The sequence below is a fragment of the Sorex araneus genome, chromosome 2, assembly GCF_027595985.1.
Source record: "Sorex araneus isolate mSorAra2 chromosome 2, mSorAra2.pri, whole genome shotgun sequence".
NCBI lineage: Eukaryota > Metazoa > Chordata > Mammalia > Eulipotyphla > Soricidae > Sorex > Sorex araneus.
In genome coordinates this window covers 299,860,374-299,880,001 of record NC_073303.1, presented here as the reverse complement: position 1 = coordinate 299,880,001, position 19,628 = coordinate 299,860,374, and the positions used below count along the sequence as shown (strand labels likewise).

The following is a 19,628-nucleotide window of genomic DNA, read 5'->3' as shown; positions in this document are numbered from 1 at the left end:
CTGACAAACAGGCACCTGCCTAAGGCCAATAAATGAGCTTATATAGATGAGCTGGAGGTGGTTTGTAGGTGTGGCTCCCACATACCTAACTTTTGTCCATGTAATTTCTATGTAAATTTGGTCCCAAGTTGTTGGGGTTTGAACAAAGGCACAGCAGCAATTTGGGGGTATCTGGGAGTCTGAAGGCACCATCAAGCTGCTGATGCACTCACCCCGCAGGTACAGGTTGACCTGCTGGTGGCACCGTATCCCCCACAAAGAAACAATATATATTAAAATACAAGCAGCATTAAATGATAGAATTAGTCTCCTTGCTTCTTCTAATTAGCCGAGTACTAGAGCTATAACACAGCAGATAGTACATTTTGCCTTGCACGAGGCCAACCCGGGTTCAATTCCTCTGTCCCTCTCGGAAAGCCCAGCAAGCTACTGAGAGTATTATGCCCCCATGGCAGAGCCTGTCAAGCTACCCGTGGGGTATTCAATATGCCAAAAACAGTAACAACAAGTCTCACAATGGAGACGTTACTGGTGCCCACTCGAGCAAATCGATGAACAATGGGATGACAGTGCTACAGTGCTACTCAGTTGATTACATAACAGGAGACCTAATTTCCTCAACTATCAATGGTGGAGTATAATGAAAACACATTTAGTATATAATTATACATTAAAGCAACATGTTATATACAATGATAACATTAATTCCAGGCTGCTGCAAGGATTAAGAAATTATCTGTGCTCTGGGACATACTTCACACTTATAGCAATGGGAGGATCTGGGTTGCTAAGCAGACCACCAACAGAGAAACTGGACTGGTGGGAATATATGATTAGACATACAATGATCCTCCTTTATTTAACACCTGCACTGGTTGGTCAACCTTCCTCTCACTTTCCCTGACTATAGGATTAAGGGTAAAAATGGCAAATTAAACCATTTTACCTTCAATAAAACCTCCTCTGCATGGAAGGGTAAGGATCAGAAGATTAATATTCACCAATTATAAACTCTGGAGAAAAAAAAGCAGAAGTAGAAGCAGAAACACTTCCTGTTTGTACATGCAGTATCTATGAGCCAATATCTACTGAATTTTCCAGAAAGCAGCTCTCAGATAGGAAAACTAATGAAGAAGCCACAAGCAGCCTTAATGCCAAAGTGCTACTTTAGCAAGGAACCAGCTGAGTTTGTCCTTAACCTCTTGCGATGGGACTTACTTTTATATCACAGAGAATTTTTTGTATTTTTCAGAGAACTTCAAATATCTCAGTATAGAAAAATTGACGTTTGGTGACACTATTCTTATACTTAACAAAATAAACTCGACTCATATTGGTTCAATTCCTTATGCCTAACAATACTTCTTGCAAACAGAGTACTACATGTTTTTACAGTAGCATGTAAGTCATTATTTATTTAAAATGCAGCATTATTTTGCATGAAACCACTTATTTGGCAGGCAAATATTATAAACAGTATCTATTGCCATTTTAGTGGATATTAAAAATATTAATAAAACTACATTTTGCATTGCCCCATTTTCAGAAATGTAAAAGATTTAAAATAACAAAAGTAGAAAGAACTTTGGAGTCTTCAAATTGTCTTTCTGTGCCTTGCTGTGTTATCTCCATAACCACAAAACAACCCTGAAAGGAAGTAAAGCCCACTTTATTCAAATATCTAATCACTGGCAGGATTCTTTTCAAAATGAGTATTGTAATGATCAATAAAATCCCTTTCACAGAGAACAAATATCCATCAGGACCTATAAAGATAAAGAACTTTTCCAACAGAGCTTGTTAAAATCCAACATCTCTCCACTCTGCCTCAAGATAAAAAGGAAAAAAAAGCAAAGGAAGTGATATATCTTTGGAGTAATGAAACAATGAGCCTTAGAAATGGAGAGAGGCTGAGAAATCATGGCAGGTCAAACTTAGTTGAATCTCAAAGGACTTAAATGGCTTTTCCAAGGTCAAGGGCTTCTGAAAGTAGGAGAGTGAAGTGGATCCTTTTGATTGCTAGTCCTATGATGAAAGGTCATGAAGGAAACATCCTCAGAAGACCTTTGGGTACTTGGTCAGTATAGCACAGGGAGCAGTCTCATCAGTGTTGAGTTACTACATCTTTTGTGCAGTGGATGTGTTCAGGATGTGGTAACACCAGTAGTGTGCTAGGAAAAGCCAGTGGTGTGCAATGCCTCTCTGTCCCTGTGACAGTTTGGTCCTGTCTTTTATTCAGATCTGTGTTCACTAACATCTTACTAGTATTTGAGTGACCAGGATGAAAAATTTTTCTTCTTTTTTCGTTTTGTTGTCACACCTGGTGATGCACAGGGGTTACTGCTGGCTCTGCACTCGGGAACCACTGCTGGTGGTGCTCAGGGGACAATATGGGATGCTGGGAATCGAACCTGGGTTTGCTGTGTGCAAGCAAGCGCCCTACCCACTGTGCTATTGCTCCAGCCCCAGGAAATTTATTTAATGGAAGCAAATGCTGCAGGTGAAGCATTTGGGGGAAATTGGAGTAAAGAAAGGTAATGTTAAATATTTACTTGCACAGCACAGAAAAAAAATCCTTTCCCTCCCTTCTTACAAAATATAATGTTCAACCTACCTTTGATTCTCCAAGACACACTGAAAAATAACAAGTTTGAAAATAAAACTTTTCACCTTTTAAGATTTGGAATAAACTTGAAAAATAACAAGAATGGAGGCCACTGAATACATATTAAACGTGGGTGCATCACTGACCCCAGGACTTACACTCTATACACTAAAACTCTTTAAACCTGTAAATACAATCCTTTAGAGTGGGTAGCTCATGTACATTTTTTTCCCCAATTTTTATTGATAGTAAGTGGAAGAACAAAACTAAAAACATATCTTTCTGAAAATCTTTTACTCATTCCAAGGTTACCACTGTAACTTGTAAATTATTACTACTGTTACTGCTGTTACTAAGTCATGGTAACATATGTGCTCAGAGCTGTTGAAAAAAAAAACCTAAATGGATGTCCTGCCCAGACAATTGTCACACCCAAGGCTCATAAAAATTATCACTGTCACAGGTAGAAATGTATTTTCACTTGGCATTGTCAGAAAAATATATGAATTCTCCTACTTATTTAGAGAAGGTCTAAGCTATAAAATCAGTACTGAAAGCAGGTTTAGAAACCAAAGGCGTCCAGATGACACCTAAGGACTAAATGACCTAACCTTATAATGCCTGTGTTTAGAACTAAAATGTAGAAATAAATTGTGTGTTTGTTCTTTGTCATTACTTGCTATCTAACTCATGTGTGTGTGTATGTATGTATGTATGTATGTATGTATGTATGTATGCATTTACTTGGTCAGAGTTACAAAGCAGAATATATTGTGGTAGAGTAGTAAAGGCTGGGATGGAGACTCAAGCTGGGACATAACCAGGGATTTATTCAACCCCACAGCTTTGTGGAATTAGCTGCTTTCAGCAACCACATCTTCAATCATCCACATTAAACTTGGTACAGCCTCACCTCTTGGAGATGCGGCCATGGTACTTGATATTGGCCCATCACAGAACCTCAATCACATGGTTCTGTAGATTAAGGCAGACTTATAATGACATAGTCAGTGTGGGACCCTGGCCACCAATCCCTGCAGCACCCTACATACCTGTCTGGAGCCTAGGATTGGGAATAGCGTAAAAGCAGATAAGAATGTCCACTGCCTTAGTTACTAAAATACTAAACTACAGAAATCCAAAACTATACTGCTGCTAGTGCGGCCTCCTGACCTCATATCTCTTCATTCTCAGCAATGGAAAACAAATTACCAAATGCTTTCTTTTCAGCAGATCGACTTTAGGGGGGAGAAACTCCAAATCAATAATAGTGAATTTTTTGTTTAAATATTGAATGTAATCAAAGTAAAGTGAAAGTAAAGTGAAATTTACCAGTTACACATGTGGGGTGGGGGGCTGGGAGGTGGGGGGAAGGTGGGAGGTACATCGTGATTCTTGGTGGTGGAATATGTGCACTGGTGAAGGGATGGGTGTTTGAGCATTGTATAACTGAGACTTAAGTCTGAAAGCTTTGTAACTTTCCATATGGGGAATCAATAAAAGACTTAAAAAAAAAAAGAATATCCACTGCATAGGACTAGGACTGTCTCTGAGGTTCCTTAGAACAGACCTTACAGGCCCGCAAACACTACCAAAGAGGTTGTTTGCTGCCTGCAGTCATTTCACTCTGGACTCCACCAGGTCAGCTTAATTGTCTGTACTCACTGTTGATTTTTTTTAACGTAGTCACCAGGATTGAATGTTTAGGAAAGGGTTTCAGCCATTAATAATGTTTCAACATCAATACATTTATATCAGTGTCCACTTCCCTCCATCAATACCCTCCTTTCCATTTGCTTCCCACCCACCAGTCTTTTTCTTTAGGATAGGGAGATAGTGCCCTCTCTGTGTCCTAACCTCTAGCCAGCTCAAGTGGCATGTTTCTAACTGAATACCAGGTCTCATGTCTTTTTTTTTTCATTGTCTAGGACTGGAGCGATAGCACAGCAGGTAGGGTGTTTGCCTTACACGCGGCCGACCTGGGTTCATTTCCTCCATCCCTCTCGGAGAGCCCAGCAAGCTACAGAGAGCATCCTGCCTGCACGGCAGAGCCTGGCAAGCTGGGCGTGGCATATTTGATATGCCAAAAACAGTAATAACAAGTCTTACAATGGAGAAGTTACTGGTGCCCGCTAGAGCAAATCTATGAACAACAGTGCTACAGTACCATTGTTTTATATCTCGCACATGAGAGAGATCTTTCTGTGTCCATCTCTCTCCGTCTGAGTAACGTCACTCATCATGATACTCTCTAGGTCCATCCATGTAGCAACAATTTTCACGACTTTATATTTTCTTATGGCTGAGTAACATTCCATTGTACATATGTACCATAGTTTCTTTATCCAGTCATCTATTCTTGGACATTTGAATTGTTTCCAGATTTTGACTATTATGGAACAGAGACGTGTCAATATCTTTTCTCCATTTTATTTTTGGTCCCTTAAAATATATTTCCAAGATGCAGGGTTCCTGAGTCAAATGGAAGCTCAATTCCTAGATTTTTTAGCAATATCCTCATTGTTTTCCAGAAAAGACAAGTGAGCTGAAATCCCACCAGCAAGGAAAGAGATCCCTTTCTTTTTGCATCCATTCCAGCACTGATTGTTCCTGTTCTTTTTGTTGTGTGCAAGTTTCTACAGCATGAGACAATCTGGATGGCCTAGACCCTGCAGGATGTGGTCCCAGAAAGTAACCCTTTCAGCATCCTCTCTTCTGTTTTAATGGCCCAATAACGAAGAAATGCTCACCCACTTATCTTTGCCAAAGGGATATAAAAAGAGGAGGGTTTCAGCCTCTTTAGGAGACTGCTCCAAAACATCTAGAAACTTCTCTGTATTCTTTTCCCTTCATTTCCCTTCCCTAAAGTAAAGACTTTTATAAATTTGGTCACTCAATCTCCAGTCCTTTGCTCTCAGTCTTGACTGCGTGAGGACAAGAATCTGAGAGCCTGCACCCTCAATAACTCCCTAATTTGCTGCTTAAAATAGAACATTTGAGAAATGGTCCCAGACTAGGAGGCTCATTCCTCATTCTAGGGCTTGAGGTTTCCTTCTCTTCCAGTTTGAATGGCTGGGAATGACTTTCTTGGCATTGATGGAATGACATTTGCCACCAAAGCCGTCAAGCCATAAACCCACACATTCACTTCTGCTTGTTTTCCCTAAAACATATGAATTCACTCTACTTTGCATTGACTGGACAACAGATTGATTTTTTAAAATACTCAGGCGTTTAGGATCATACCATCTAATATGTAATTATTCTGAGACTATTTATTTAGATAGACAATAAATTACCATGTAAATATTCCTTTGCTCTTATTTTCTCATCCATTCCCTAGTACCAAGCTCAGGACGGGGAAAGCAAGTACTGCCACAAACATGCAAATTGTCAGTGTGCTTGAATGTCTTTCACAGATTTGAATTTCATTGGATACTTCTGCTTCCTATTGGGCTTAAAAGGCGTAGAGGTGTTATTTTGCATTTTAACTAGTCATACTATTACTTAGGGGTGAGGAAGAAGGGGATCCAGGTGTTGCAGCATAGTCCAGCAAAGAGAAAAAACAAAGACATTCACAGGAATGAGGAGAACACACACACACACACACACACACACACACACACACACTTTATCCAAAACGGTGGGGGTGGGTTCAGTGGAATTGCCTCCTAAAGTTGAGATCTTGTCCTCAGTGTTGTTTACACTTACCCAGGGGTCTAGTCACATTGTAGCTGGAGAGGGGACATTCAGGATTACACCTAACAAGGTGAGTGATATATAACACAAAAGAGTCAGGGTGAGACAATATATAGATTTGGTGAAAACAAGAGGAGGCACGGGGCTTCCCTTGATTGTGGTAATGAGCCAAAAGGGGGACAGGAACAAAATTTCCTTTACAGTGAATCAGGTTTCTCTTCCATTCGAACAAGACTTTCCTTTGCACACGTCATCTAAAAAAGATAGTCCGGGGCCTGGCCAATAGTGCAGCAGGCAGGCTGTTTATCTTGCACACAGCCAAACTGGATTCCAATTCCAGCACCAAATATCGTTCTCTGAGGGGCTGGAGTGATAGCACAGCGGGTAGGGCGTTTGCCTTACATGCGGCCGACTAGGATTCGAGTTCCATATGGTCCCTTGAGCACCACTAGGAGGAATTCCTGAGTGCATGAGCCAGGAGTGACTGCCAGATGTGACCTAAAAAGCAAAAAAAAAAAAGGTCCCCTAAGTTCACCAGGGGTGATCCCTGACCACAGAGTCAAGAGTAAGCCCTGAGCACTGCCATGTGTGCCCTCCGCCCCTCCCCCAAAAAGATCATCAGGTGTTTTAAAACTTGCCATTATGAAAGAAGCGAGTCAGACAGATAAGGGAAATGGCTAATGGGTGGGAAAAGAGTATTTAGAAAGGGAGATGCAAGACAGGTATCTTTCTCTTCCACCACTCACCTGTGTCCACGTGGATGGCAGGAAAGCAGCAGTTCTCACTCCTGTGGCCACAGAGAACAAAGGAAAACCAACAGAATAAAGAGCAGCTGCCGGGTAGGCCTCTGACCCCTAATGACAGCAGGCTGAGCAGCGAACCCCAACAAGGAGACACAATTAACAGAGCAGCAGACCTCAGACTCAGACGGAATACACCAAGTACAGCATGGCACAGGGCCTGCCCACCATACACTGGGGGGCAGAGAGCGTTGGGCAACCAGACAAAGTGACACTGTTCACTGGGAGAGAGGAATGGTGTGGAAAAGGAACTGATTGTGGTCTGATGGCGGCAGAGAGAGACATGTAGATAACAGCTGCAGTCTGAAACAGATGCATAAAACTTAAAACTGTTAAACAGCGCTAGATAGTAGAGTAGGTAGGCACTGACCTTGCAGGTGGCTGACCCAAGTATGATCCCTGGCACCTCATACAGTTTCTGAGCCCTGCCAGGAGTGATCTCCAAGTACAGAGTCAGGGGTAAGCCCTAAGCACCACCAGATGTGGCCCCCAAACAAAACAAGAACAAAAACATAAACAACAATCAAACCCCACTGGAAAATATGGAACTTTAATATAGTATGCATCAGAAGTTTTATCTGTTTACTTGGTACACAAAATTCAAGGAGTTAGCCAGTTTTGTAGTTATAATATCAGTTTTCATAGTTTTTTATGTTATTTTATTTACTTTTGTTTTGAACCAACCTTGATCAATTTTCATGCACCTGTCATATTTCTGTATAGGTTTTGTTATGGTAGAAGTGGAGGAAACAAAGAGGGCACCTAATTGTCTAGTTAATAATATTCACCATTTTAAATCTCACCACATGAGAGCCTTAGTCAGGCAGATGATGGAAATGGCTAAGAGGTGGAGATAGGAACACTTGAAATAGGAATACAGAACATGTAACTTCTTTGACCCCTCATCTGTGCTGTGAAGACAGCTAGAAGAGCAATAGTTCTCACCCATGTGTGCACAGTAGGAGAATAAAAACAAAGAGACCAAAGAGTGACACCCCAGCAAAGAGAGACAGACCAGAGAGCATCAGCAAGAAACCAGAGATAGGCCAGCACCAGTAATCAAAAGACATGGGCACATGGGTCTGCCCATCAGAGGGATCCAGGAATTTTGAGGGATAGAAACAGCAAGAAACCAGCGTGAATCAAGGACAAAGTACATGGACATTTGAGACACAAAACCAGTGAGAAACTAACAGGCAGCCTGGATAAAAGACATTGGGGGAAGACAGTAGATACAAGGGGCAGAAAGATACAAGGGCAATAGCTGGAAGCCTGCCTCATGAGCGGAGGAGAGAAGGTAGCTGGAATAGAGAAGGGATCACAAAGAAAATGATGACTGGAGGAATTGGTCGGGATGAGAAATGTGCCAAAAGTAGATAACGGACCAAACATGATGACCTCTCAATGTCTGTGTTGCAAGCCATAATGCCCAAAAGTAGAGAGAGAGTATGGGGAATATTGTCTGCCATGGAGGCAGGGGGAAGGTGGGAAAGGGGGAGTATACCGGGGATGTTGGTGGTGGGGAATGTGCACTGGTGGAGGGATGGGTGTTTGATCATTGTGACTGTAACCCAAACATGAAAGCTTATAACTATCTCACGGTGATTCAATAACATTTTAAAAAATGAATAATTTTTTTAAAAAAGACATTGGCAGACTCAAAACTACCTCCTTAAATCTTAAATACATGTAAATACATCTGGAGTTTTGTATGCTAATTTTACATACAATAACTCAAGGTACAATAAGTCAACTCACTCAGAAGTTAGTCAGTTTTGTGGTACCAGTTTGGTGCTTCCATTTTAGGAAATATAAGCAATCATGTATTTGATCGGTTAATATCCAATAAAGAAGCAAGGAGAGCTTCTTAAACAAGTGGTCTTGGGAAAACTGGTCAACTACATGAAAAAAGAAACGAACTCAGACTTCTTTCTTATGCGATGCACAAAAGTCAAATCAAAATAGATTAAAGACCTTGATATCAGATCTGACTCCATAAGATACATAGAGAAAAACGTGGTCAGAACTCTCCATGACATTAAAGTTAAAGGCATGAAACAACACCAAGTTTGAAACACCACTGACCAAGCAAATAGAAGCATAGATAAACAAATGGGACTACATCAAAATAAGAAGCTTCTGTATCTCAAAGTAATAGACGACCAGGATACAAAGATCCACTAAATGGGATAAATTAATACCCACCATCATCTGATAAGGGGTTAATATCCACGATATACAATGCACTGGTAGAACTTTTTTTAAATTTTTATTAGTGAATCACCTTGAGGTACAGTTACAAACTTATGAACTTTCATGTTTGCATTTCATTTACATCCCTCCAGCACTGGTAGAACTTTGCAAGGAACAAACATCCAACCCCATCAATAAAAGGGGAGAAGAAATGAACAGAAACTTCCTCACAAAAGAAATACAAATGGCAAAAAGGCACATGGAAAAATGTTTGTCGATTTTAATTTTAATCATCAGGAGATGTGACTCAGAACAACTGAGATTACTGCTTAGGTCAACCTTGTGACATTGCTTACCAATGATTCCCTTTCCTTGGGTCTTATCCATAACCTTGTCCTCTCTGTTCCCCTGTGTCCATTGGTTTGTTAGTAGGTCCCAGCTGCCCCCAGGGGATTTGGAACTTAATAGGAAGTTCCAACATTCAATGCAAAGTTTATGTTGAGGCCTGTCAGGAAGAAGAGGCCACTAAACCAGAGAGCGTTTGGACCAGCTGCTTCCCTACTGCACTGGGGTAGGTTCCAATGTATTTACATGTGGAGCAGACAGGCTTTTCTCAGTAGGAGAATGACCCATATTACAGTCATCATAAAACAACAAGACATTTCCCCAAGTGGTGCTTAGGAAGGCCAGGCAGCATTTGGGGGGATTCTCAATCAGCCAGGCTGCCTATTCAATATAAGCACCTGAGAATTTGAGGCTGCTTGGACGAGTAGTGCTCAGGGTGGCTGGGCCCAGTAGTGCAGGAGGCCTTCTGGGTCATATCTGGTGGGGCTTGGTGGCCTCCAGAACTTCATCTCATGATGCTAGAGGACCATGTGGACACAGCTCCAAGCACTATCACATTTCTTTGGGTTCATATGTCTTTGGATGTATAGTAATTCCTAATGTCGCAGGTGAAGAAAGAAGTTCTTTGGAACTCAGTCATTATCTCTGAGACAAGGAACAACTCCCAGTACAAGGAAATTGAAATTAAGAGACAAAACCTCATTTGAAGATTTTTTTTTGGCTGGGGTGTTATTTAGCCCCTGTGTTTACATAGGCTTTTCACAGCTGATATTTGTCTTCTCTTCAGGGATGACTGAAAGGGACTTTTTTTTTTCTTTTTAGGACTTCACCAAAATACTTCTGCAAATTCACCATTTCTGTGACAAATTTTGTTCTACACTTGTCAAATATGGGTATCTGCAGATGACTGCGGGATATCTGTACAGCTGTCTAGTGTTGGAGTGCCCACTGCTTACAATTCCCTGCCATTTCTGCTCTATAGAGGTTAGGTGCCATTTGCCTTCACCTTGTTAAGGAAACAAGGCATATAACTTTATGGCTAACTTTTGGGTTGTCTTAGAAAAAAAACTGAATCAAAAATAGGGCCTTTATTGGCAATGAAATAACTTAAGTTGGTAAGCACCCGATAGTACAAACTGGAGAATAGCTACAACAAAGGACATGGGGTGGGATTTTATGCTCCCAAAAGATAAAGTGATGTGACAGCTTATACATACTCTAGAAGTTTTTCAGGAAACTGAAACATAATCTCATGGCATGTTCTTCAAAAGTTCCTCATTGAGTACTATACCACAAATGTACAGAAAATCGCTGAAAAACATCACAGTAGGTGGCAAGGGGTGAGGGGTTAGTGTGGTATGGAAAGTCAGAGAAACTAGAGGTCAAGACATCTCTACTGTACAATCTTGACCTGTGGGTAATGCCTGGCCAGGTCTGTGGGGTCCTTATGAGTATAAAACCTTCTTAAAGTTCTACCTTGGCCATTCAGAGTCCATAGAAAACAACAAGGCAGTGGGGCAGCTCCTCCCAGAAGGAGGTTATCACACCCTCTGAACCACAAACTTTAGGCCAGTCTGTTTTGATTTATCCTAACCCCAGAGAGCCCTACATTTTTCTGGCTAAGAAAGGGGGTGAAGTTTCAAAAACCTCTGACAGGGTGAAGACTTTCTGGATTCACCATCTCTACACCTCATTCTCCTGACAGACCCTTGACCTTTGGATTCCTAATGCCTGTCATATACCTGTGTCATAATTGTAAATTGGGTGCCCTTTGAAACTGTTCTAAGCCATTTGGCTGCAGCCCAACACTCATGGGTCATTTCTGCTCTCAGGATTGAAATTCAGATCAATCTCATCAGGAGTGCTGTTATGTCCCCTGGTAACCAGTAGCCTCTATTCTATTTCCTAAGTCTCATATTACAAGAAGCCTCTCTCCCCTCATTCTCTTTCCCTCTCTGTAATCTCCTTCCACCCCCACATCACACACAAACACACATGTCCAGAGACTCCATTCGAGTTTTTTCAGCACGGTGTCATATAGAAGTAACAGATGAGTGCCTTAATGGATGGGTCTGGAGTCAGGTTATAGATCTTCCTCCTCTCCATCTGCTCTGCAATATCTGTAACCCATCATAAAATGGAGCAGTTTAGCCTCGCTTTGGAAAGGAACAAATAAAAATTGATATACTAAGGCAGCAAGGACAGACTTCTCATATGGCACTCCACTTCCACTCCATTTTAACTAAGATGGTGTGAAAGAGTGTATCCTTACTCCTACTATCAGTCAACACACTGTATGGTCATTGAATCACCTGTATTCTTCTTATATTGTTGTCTACGTGGGGCTGAAGTCTATGTTCATGTTCTTTGAGAACATCCCAATAGTTTAGGATGCATCCTAACAGGGATAGCTGCAAAGCTGGTGCTACAGCCCTGACTGGTTGGGAAAATTACAGAGAATGAGGAAAACAAAACACATAGGCTGGAGTGATAGTACAGCAGGTAAAACACTTCCCTGGCAAATGGCTGACCTGGGTACAATCCCCAGCATTCCATATGATCACTGAGCCTGCCAGGAGTGATCCCTGAGTGCAGTCAGGAGTAAGCCCTGAGTAACACTGGATGTGGCCAAAAACCAAGCGAACAAACAAAAACCTACACAGAAGGCTTAGAATTGTCCAAGCTCAAAGGTGGCCTGAGCACCCATGAATGAGCAAACAGCCTTCTCATTTATTCAATACAGTACTGCTCCCCACCCTGGCTGCCAACACATAAGCCATTGTTTAAGTTGACAGATACAAGAACAGTTGGCACAGAATACCTTAAAATTTAATTTTAAGCACTAAGAGCATTAAGAGCAGAGACCGAGATATTTCACATAGTCAAACAGCAGACACCCTTAAAGAGTAAAGTCATAACAATTTCCTACTCTATTCTTGCCTGGTCACAATTTTGCTGCCCTCTGTAAATAAAAGACCCTAAATTGCTTCATTCTACTCTTTTCTGAGCATGTTTGCTGTCCTCCCACCGTAAGCTATCTGAGGGACTATTCTGACCTTGGGGTTTTCATTAGGGGGACGATTTCCCACAAGTCCTGAGTGATCACTGCTGAAAGTCACTCTCCACTGTCTACCACTATCATGTACTGGCGATTATCATGCACTTGCCAGGAAACTAAGGGAAAAACTGTCCAGAAGTTTTGAGGGGAAAGAGGAAGGAGAAATATAGATTAATACTCATGCACCCCCAAATTGAAGTTATGTTATCCCAGGTTAAAAAATATCCATCTGTAAATGTATTTATTGCTTGTTTTTAGACAGCAGCAGCTTGGAAAAGAGATTTGCTAGCTCCAGGATTCCAGATTTCCATTGGGCGCTAGAACAGGACAGTGGTACAAGAGGAAGGGCAATCTAAGACATTCCCAAAAAGAAAAGAATAATTGGCTCATCTCCTGACTTCAAGAAATACAAAATCCCATCAGCCTAAAGAAACATTAGAAGTTTATGATGCAGAAATAAGTAGCTTGCGCGTGATGCATTTCCAACTTACGGCAAGCAGCTATTAGAATGGAATGCTCGCTAATGGATGGGACCAGATTAGAATCCATAGCTACCAGTCAAATGCAGCTCAGGAAAATTGGCAATTGCACACAAATGGGAAGTGATTAGTATATACCTCTGCTGTTAGACTCTTCCCAATGGGAAGGTGACAGAGCACTCGTTTGCAATAGACAATTAGAAAAATCAGACATATGTCTGGGTTGTCTTTTAAAGATGTTGCTTTGGTTCTGCATCCTGTCCTGAATACTGTAAAAGACAATTTGTTCCTTTATTCAGTAACATTAATCAGGCACATCCTAGTTCCAAGCAGAGTGCTTAGCTCTTCCACCCAAAGATAAAGAAGAGGCCTGCCCTCCAGTCATTTACACATTTCAAAGGATAAATAAATAAGTCAAAGTTACAACAAGCTCTGTATTTTCAGATATGAGAGGGTAAAAAAAGGAGAGTAGTCTCTGGAAGTTTGGTCATCCTAGTGTTATCTTACTTTGGTGAGTTCCAAGGTAACTGCAAGAGTTAAGCATGAGAGCAAGGTTGGTGTGGAAGAGCGCTCAGTGAGGGAAGGGACAGGCTGCACGTCCCTTTAATTGGTATAGAAGATAGAGGAGTCATCAGTCAGGATAGAGGTGGAGAGAAATGGACTCAATCATCCAAGCTGGACAAGCACCTGAGAGTAGAATTTCTATCTGGAATATTATCTGTTTCTACTGGTTTGCTTGGTTTTTGTTGGGGAGAAGAGAAATATGTACTATGTATAATACTTTATATCAGTGCTTGTAATTGCATTCACATATCAAAACTACAAGGGATCATGAAGATTGTTTAATTTAACTTCCTTGTTTTACAGAGGAGGCAATTGATCGCTTACTAAAGTTAAATGACTTAGTCATGTTCATATGAAAATTAAAGCAATAGAATCCATTTCTCTTTAATTTCAAATCCTTTAAGAATGGAAAAGAAATGTAGGAGCCAGCCGGATTATCTCAGAATACATCACTTCTTAGAAAACCAACCTCCTTGATTAAATCTTAATTTACAAGGTTTCACTTCATGGAGAATCTTGGAAGTCACTTTTTTTTTCACTTAACCTCTTCTTCATATTTTAGGACTGTGCTCTCTTTATAGATGATCAAATGTCTTATGGTCCCCATCCACCCCCACACTACTGCCCTGTCAGATTCTCCTTGGCATTATAAATGACATAGAAATAAAGCTGTCACATCACTTTACTTTTTGGGGGCATAAAATCCCACCCCATGTCCTTTGTTGTAGGTATTCTCCAGTTTGTACTATTGGGTGCTTACCAATAAATAAATAAATCCTTGCCCACTCAGGCAGGGTTCAAACATGTAATCTGCCAAGACGTTAGGGTATGTGTTTCGGTAGTCATTAGCCCATTTTGCATGTCTTTAAAAATATTTAAGTAATTATCCATGATTGAAATGGTTCCTGGAAATATGTGGCTCACTGAACACAGAAGGAATCTGAACAGTGCCAACATGGAATTTTCCCCTCCCATTCTGTTATATGAAGAACTTAATCTAGCAAAACTGCAAATATTTCCTGATATGGAGTTCTCCATTTCACAATCCTTATAAAGCTTGGTAACAGCTTATGCAATGATTAGCAGTAAAAATGAGTCACAATAACTTTGAATTTTTGTTAATATTTTGAAGAAGTAATTCACGCAAGGGAAAATATCTGTCAGCTGCTTTCCTATGACATATCTCATATGAAAATTATGTTTAATCACACAGTATCAGTGACGCCTCCTGTAGAATGATGTGATAGTTTATTTCCTTTTAGAAAAATGAACAGAACTGTAGTGTGTTCGTCACTCTTTCGAGGGCAGTTGTGGAGCTGACATTGGAAATCAGGCCAGGCCTTCACCACATTAGCCAGGTGAGTGAAAGCAAGTTTTATAGTTATCTAATTTTAGGCAACAACTTGGGTTATTACTTTCTGTGTCTCCTGACAACCTGACACCAAATCATCAAGATGTTTGTAGAATAAACGGAATGAAAAGTAAAGAGGAGACTTACCAGACTCAATTTTCCTGATAGAGGTATTATAAGCCTAGCATTACAAACGTGTTCCTCTGGGACTATATTTCCGCATCACACATCTCTCGAGATCCTGGTGTAAATTTGTTGCCATGAACTTCTCCAAAATATTCATATCAGATGCAAGAGTCACAAATCTGTAGTAGATTTGTGATATTTTCAGTCTATTCCCTGCCTTTGCCCCACAGGAGAAAATGTTACGGGGAAAGTCAGCTCAAGTCTCATCACTACTGAGACGAGCATCCTTCGTTTTAGAAAGTCCTCCAGAGAGAACATTTGCAAGCGCCTTGGATTGGCTAATAACATGCAGTGCTTTAAGCTTTTCCCGCAGGCACTGTGCTCCAGAAAGTGGGTACTGATTAGGCAGTTACTTTAGAAATGTGACTTCCAAGATTCTCCATGAGGAAATAATCTCTTGCCTAGCAAATGATCCCATTTATTTTTCTTCTGACTTGGATTTAATCTCAGTCAAGATCAAAGATTCCTACTGAAAAACAGTCAGGCCATCCTAAAATTTAAAAACGTGTTTTATATAGAAGTATGAATTTAATATAGGTTAGAAATGAATTTAATCTTATGTACTATGGAGTATGTATATATATATATATATATATATATATATATGATACATGTGTTGTGTGTGTATTTATAGGCTATAGGGGCAGAGTGGGGAAAAGAATGAAGGACACAGCTGAAATGTCAAGGTGGTACAAGTTCATACAGGACATGGAATTAACTACTCCTATCTTCCCAATCATTATTTTCTTTATCATTATAATAAAATTGTCTGATTCTTTATAACTCTCATTTATGTGTCTTTACCTACTTAACATTAAGCAACATGAAAGCAGAGAAGATGTATTGTTTTCCCTGAACTTCTAGCAAAGTGAGCAAGTTACTCGCTCCTCAAATATTAATTGTTAGCCTATTACTGTTGCAGAGACTCAAAACTATGATTGTTTATGAATAAAATCAAGAGTGAAAGAATAAAAAGTCTGAGATCTGCAGGAGTGGGACAGGCTTGTATTTTTCACTGTTCTGTATTAAGAAAGTAAAACAGTAAGAGAAATTGTATTAATTTAAACTACCTTAGTCACTTAAGTAGTTCAATTCAGTCATGTGGGATGTTACAACAAAATTCTATAGAGTAAACACCATTTGCTCATTGACTTTTACATTAAATTTAAATTAAACTGAAAGCTGATGTATTCTACTGTGTCTCTGGTACTTACCAGCTCCTAAGAAGAGTATTAATTATGCAGATTAATCTTATAGGTTAGTATAAATTTAATTCAGACTGCTGGGTCCCACATCAAACAGCCTACCAAAGTGCCAAAGGAGCATATTGTTTATATTGAATTAAAGAAACAGAAAATGAATCATACTTTAAGATTCTCTTTCCCCTAAAAGCAGGAATTTTCTGTAATTTTTCTTCTTTCTCTCTGCTTCCCCTGAAAGCGGAAAGTAAATCGCTATGTAAAAGAAATTCTCCCTGCACAAATGAGCAGACATCCTTATCACCAGAGAAAGGAATAAGAAGCTAAGTAAATACAGTGACTAAATGAGTTGTTCAAATCAAAACTTTTGAGATATTTTGTGTCCTGTATATTCAAATTTATTGCTTCCTTATATAAAAAAAATAAACTGGGTCATTCACAAGGTTATAGATCTCATGGACCTCCACTTGTACTAAATTTAATTTGTTTTTGTTTCTTGTTAATCTCATAGGTCAATTTATTTTGGGACAAGAGAAGGAATGAAAGGCAATAAGGAGTAAATTCTCTCAATTTTTTCTATGGTATAATATTTTTTTTTTGCTTTTTGGGTCACACCTGGCGATGCACAGGGGTTACTCCTGGCTCTGCACTCAGGAATTACTCCTGGCAGTGCTCAGGGGACCATATGGGATGCTGGGGATCAAACCCGGGTCGGCTACATGCAAGGCAAACGCCCTACCCGCTGTGCTATTGCTCCAGCCCCTATGGCATAATATTTTAAATGGAATTTTACTTTAATACTGGTCTAGGATTCTCCTCTACCTTAATAAGAAGAGAATTTATAAACTCTCTCCATTAGAGGGAAGGTTTAATTCACACAGGAGTCACATTCTAGGACTTTGTCATGTTAGGGATTTTTGTTACCAAATGGCAAAAAACATATAAAATAAATAATGACAACACAACATATTCGCAACTCCAGTCTAAGAGATGTATCACTGTATCACTGTCATCCCATTGTTTGTCGATTTACTCGAGCGGGCACTAGTACTCTTTATTCCTCTCAGCCCTGAGAATTTAGCAACGTCTCCTTACTCGTCTTTCCCAACGATTGGAGGCTCTTTCAGGGTCAGGGGAATGAGACCTATCACTATTGTTTTTGGCATATTAAATATGCCATGGGTAGCTTGCCAGGCTCTGCCCATGCAGGCGGGATACTCTCAGTAGCTTGCCAGGCTTTCTGAGAGGTCTGTATATATAAGACCTAATTATTATATATAGTAATCTAATAAAATCAGTTTTGTTTTGTTTTTTTTATTTTTGGCACATGAACTTTGATGCTATTGACTAAGACTATCATTACAATTTTCCAAATAGAAAAGAATATTTTAAAAGTTATTTGTGGAGCTGTAGCAATAGTATAGTGAGTAAGATTCTAGCCTTGCACCTGGCTGACCCAAGTTCGATCCCCAACACCTCATATGGTTACCAACGCGTGTTGGGGGTGATCAAGAGATCCAGAACCAGGAGTATCCCCTGAGCATTGCTGAATATAGCCTCCAAACAAAACCAAAAAAATATTATGTGTATAAAATCAGCTAGTAAACTGTTAAATCAAAAGAAATTCATTTAGTTGTCCAGTTATATAACCTAAATTCTTTTATTATACTACTTCTTTTCTATGATCCTTTATAACCTTTATAACAAAGACCTCAATTGAAGTGAAAACAAATGTCCAATATTTAAGATAGGCCAAATGCCACTGGGGATGCAAGAAAATTCACAGGTCCTCTCAGCAAGGATCATGGTATGACCCATAAGGACTGAAGTTTGGGCCAACATGATGTTACATGAGTCATATAGAGAAATTGAATTTATTTATTTATTTATTTATTTATTTATTTATTTATTTTTAAATAAAAATTTTATTTTATTAAATCACCGTGTGGAAGATTACAATGCTTTCAGGCTTAGGTCTCAGTTATACAATGCTGAAACAACCATCCCTTCACCAGTGCCCATATACCACCACCAAAAAAAAAAAAAATCCCACACAGTATGCCTCCCATCCCGCCCCACCGCCCTGCCTTGTAACTGATAAGTTTCATTTTACTTTCTGTTTACTTTGGTTACATTCAATATTTCAACACAAACCTCACTATTGTTGTTAGGAGTACCCCACTAGAGTCAGACCTACTGTGAAGAAAAATGAATTTTGAATTTCTGTACTTTTACAACCAAGTCCAGGGAGATTTCTTCCAGATATTGGATCATTGCAAGCTTGAAAACCCAATCTGTGGTCGTCATAATATGGCGGACACCGCACCCTTCATCCCCGGAGAGAAAGAGGCGAGAGAAAGAAATACCTTTCCCCTCCTGGACGGGCATGGGGCCACAGCTTAGTTCTCAGGCTGGAGACATTCTGCGAGGAGTTGCCCATGCTGAAAGAGGTTTTGCTGGGTCTGGATTCACCCTCGTGCAGCTGCGGAGAGGCCGCACAGGTGTGCAGCCCCCGGGATCACATCTTGGCCGTGGGAGGGGCCGGTGCCTCCCATCTCGAGAAATTGAATTTAAAGAGGATCTGGAGTTCAATGAAATGAGGCATATATGACACAAATGAAAAAAGAACAGATGGTAACTTTGGTTCTTCTAATAATTTATTACACCAAAAGGAAAAATGAACAAATTTGCCACAGGTTCAAGTTAAATGGCAACCCGAAAATATGAGATCATAGCTCATAGATATGTGCTTCCTGAAATTTATAAAAATAAAAATTGGTTTGGGTGAAAAAATAGACATTGTGTATGTTTGTGTGTATATGTATTGTGAGTAATATACTTAAATGCTGTATTGTGACATGTATGTATACAGTGATACCAAGAAGTCTATGAATATCATATCAGTAAAGAATTTGAAGGCTGTATCAGCAATTTTCAATTAGAACTCATTTTTCTAAGTAATTTAAATTTAAACCCCAAAATAATTTTTAGAGTTAAACCACACGTGGCTATTCTCAGGGCTTACTTGAAGCTCTATAATCAGGAATCACTCCTCAAAGTGCTCGGAGTACTATATATATTATATATCAGGGATTGATCCTGGGTTGACCTTATGCAAGGCAAGCACTTTACCCTCTGTGATATCTCTT

General features: G+C 39.9%; 1 pseudogene; it reads right to left on the bottom strand.

Annotated features, from left to right (window-relative positions):
* Window positions 1–4,146: 4,146 nt before the first annotated feature.
* Window positions 4,147–4,266, bottom strand: LOC129402973 (small nucleolar RNA SNORA70; annotated as a pseudogene).
* Between the last annotated feature and the right edge of the window lie 15,362 nt (window positions 4,267–19,628).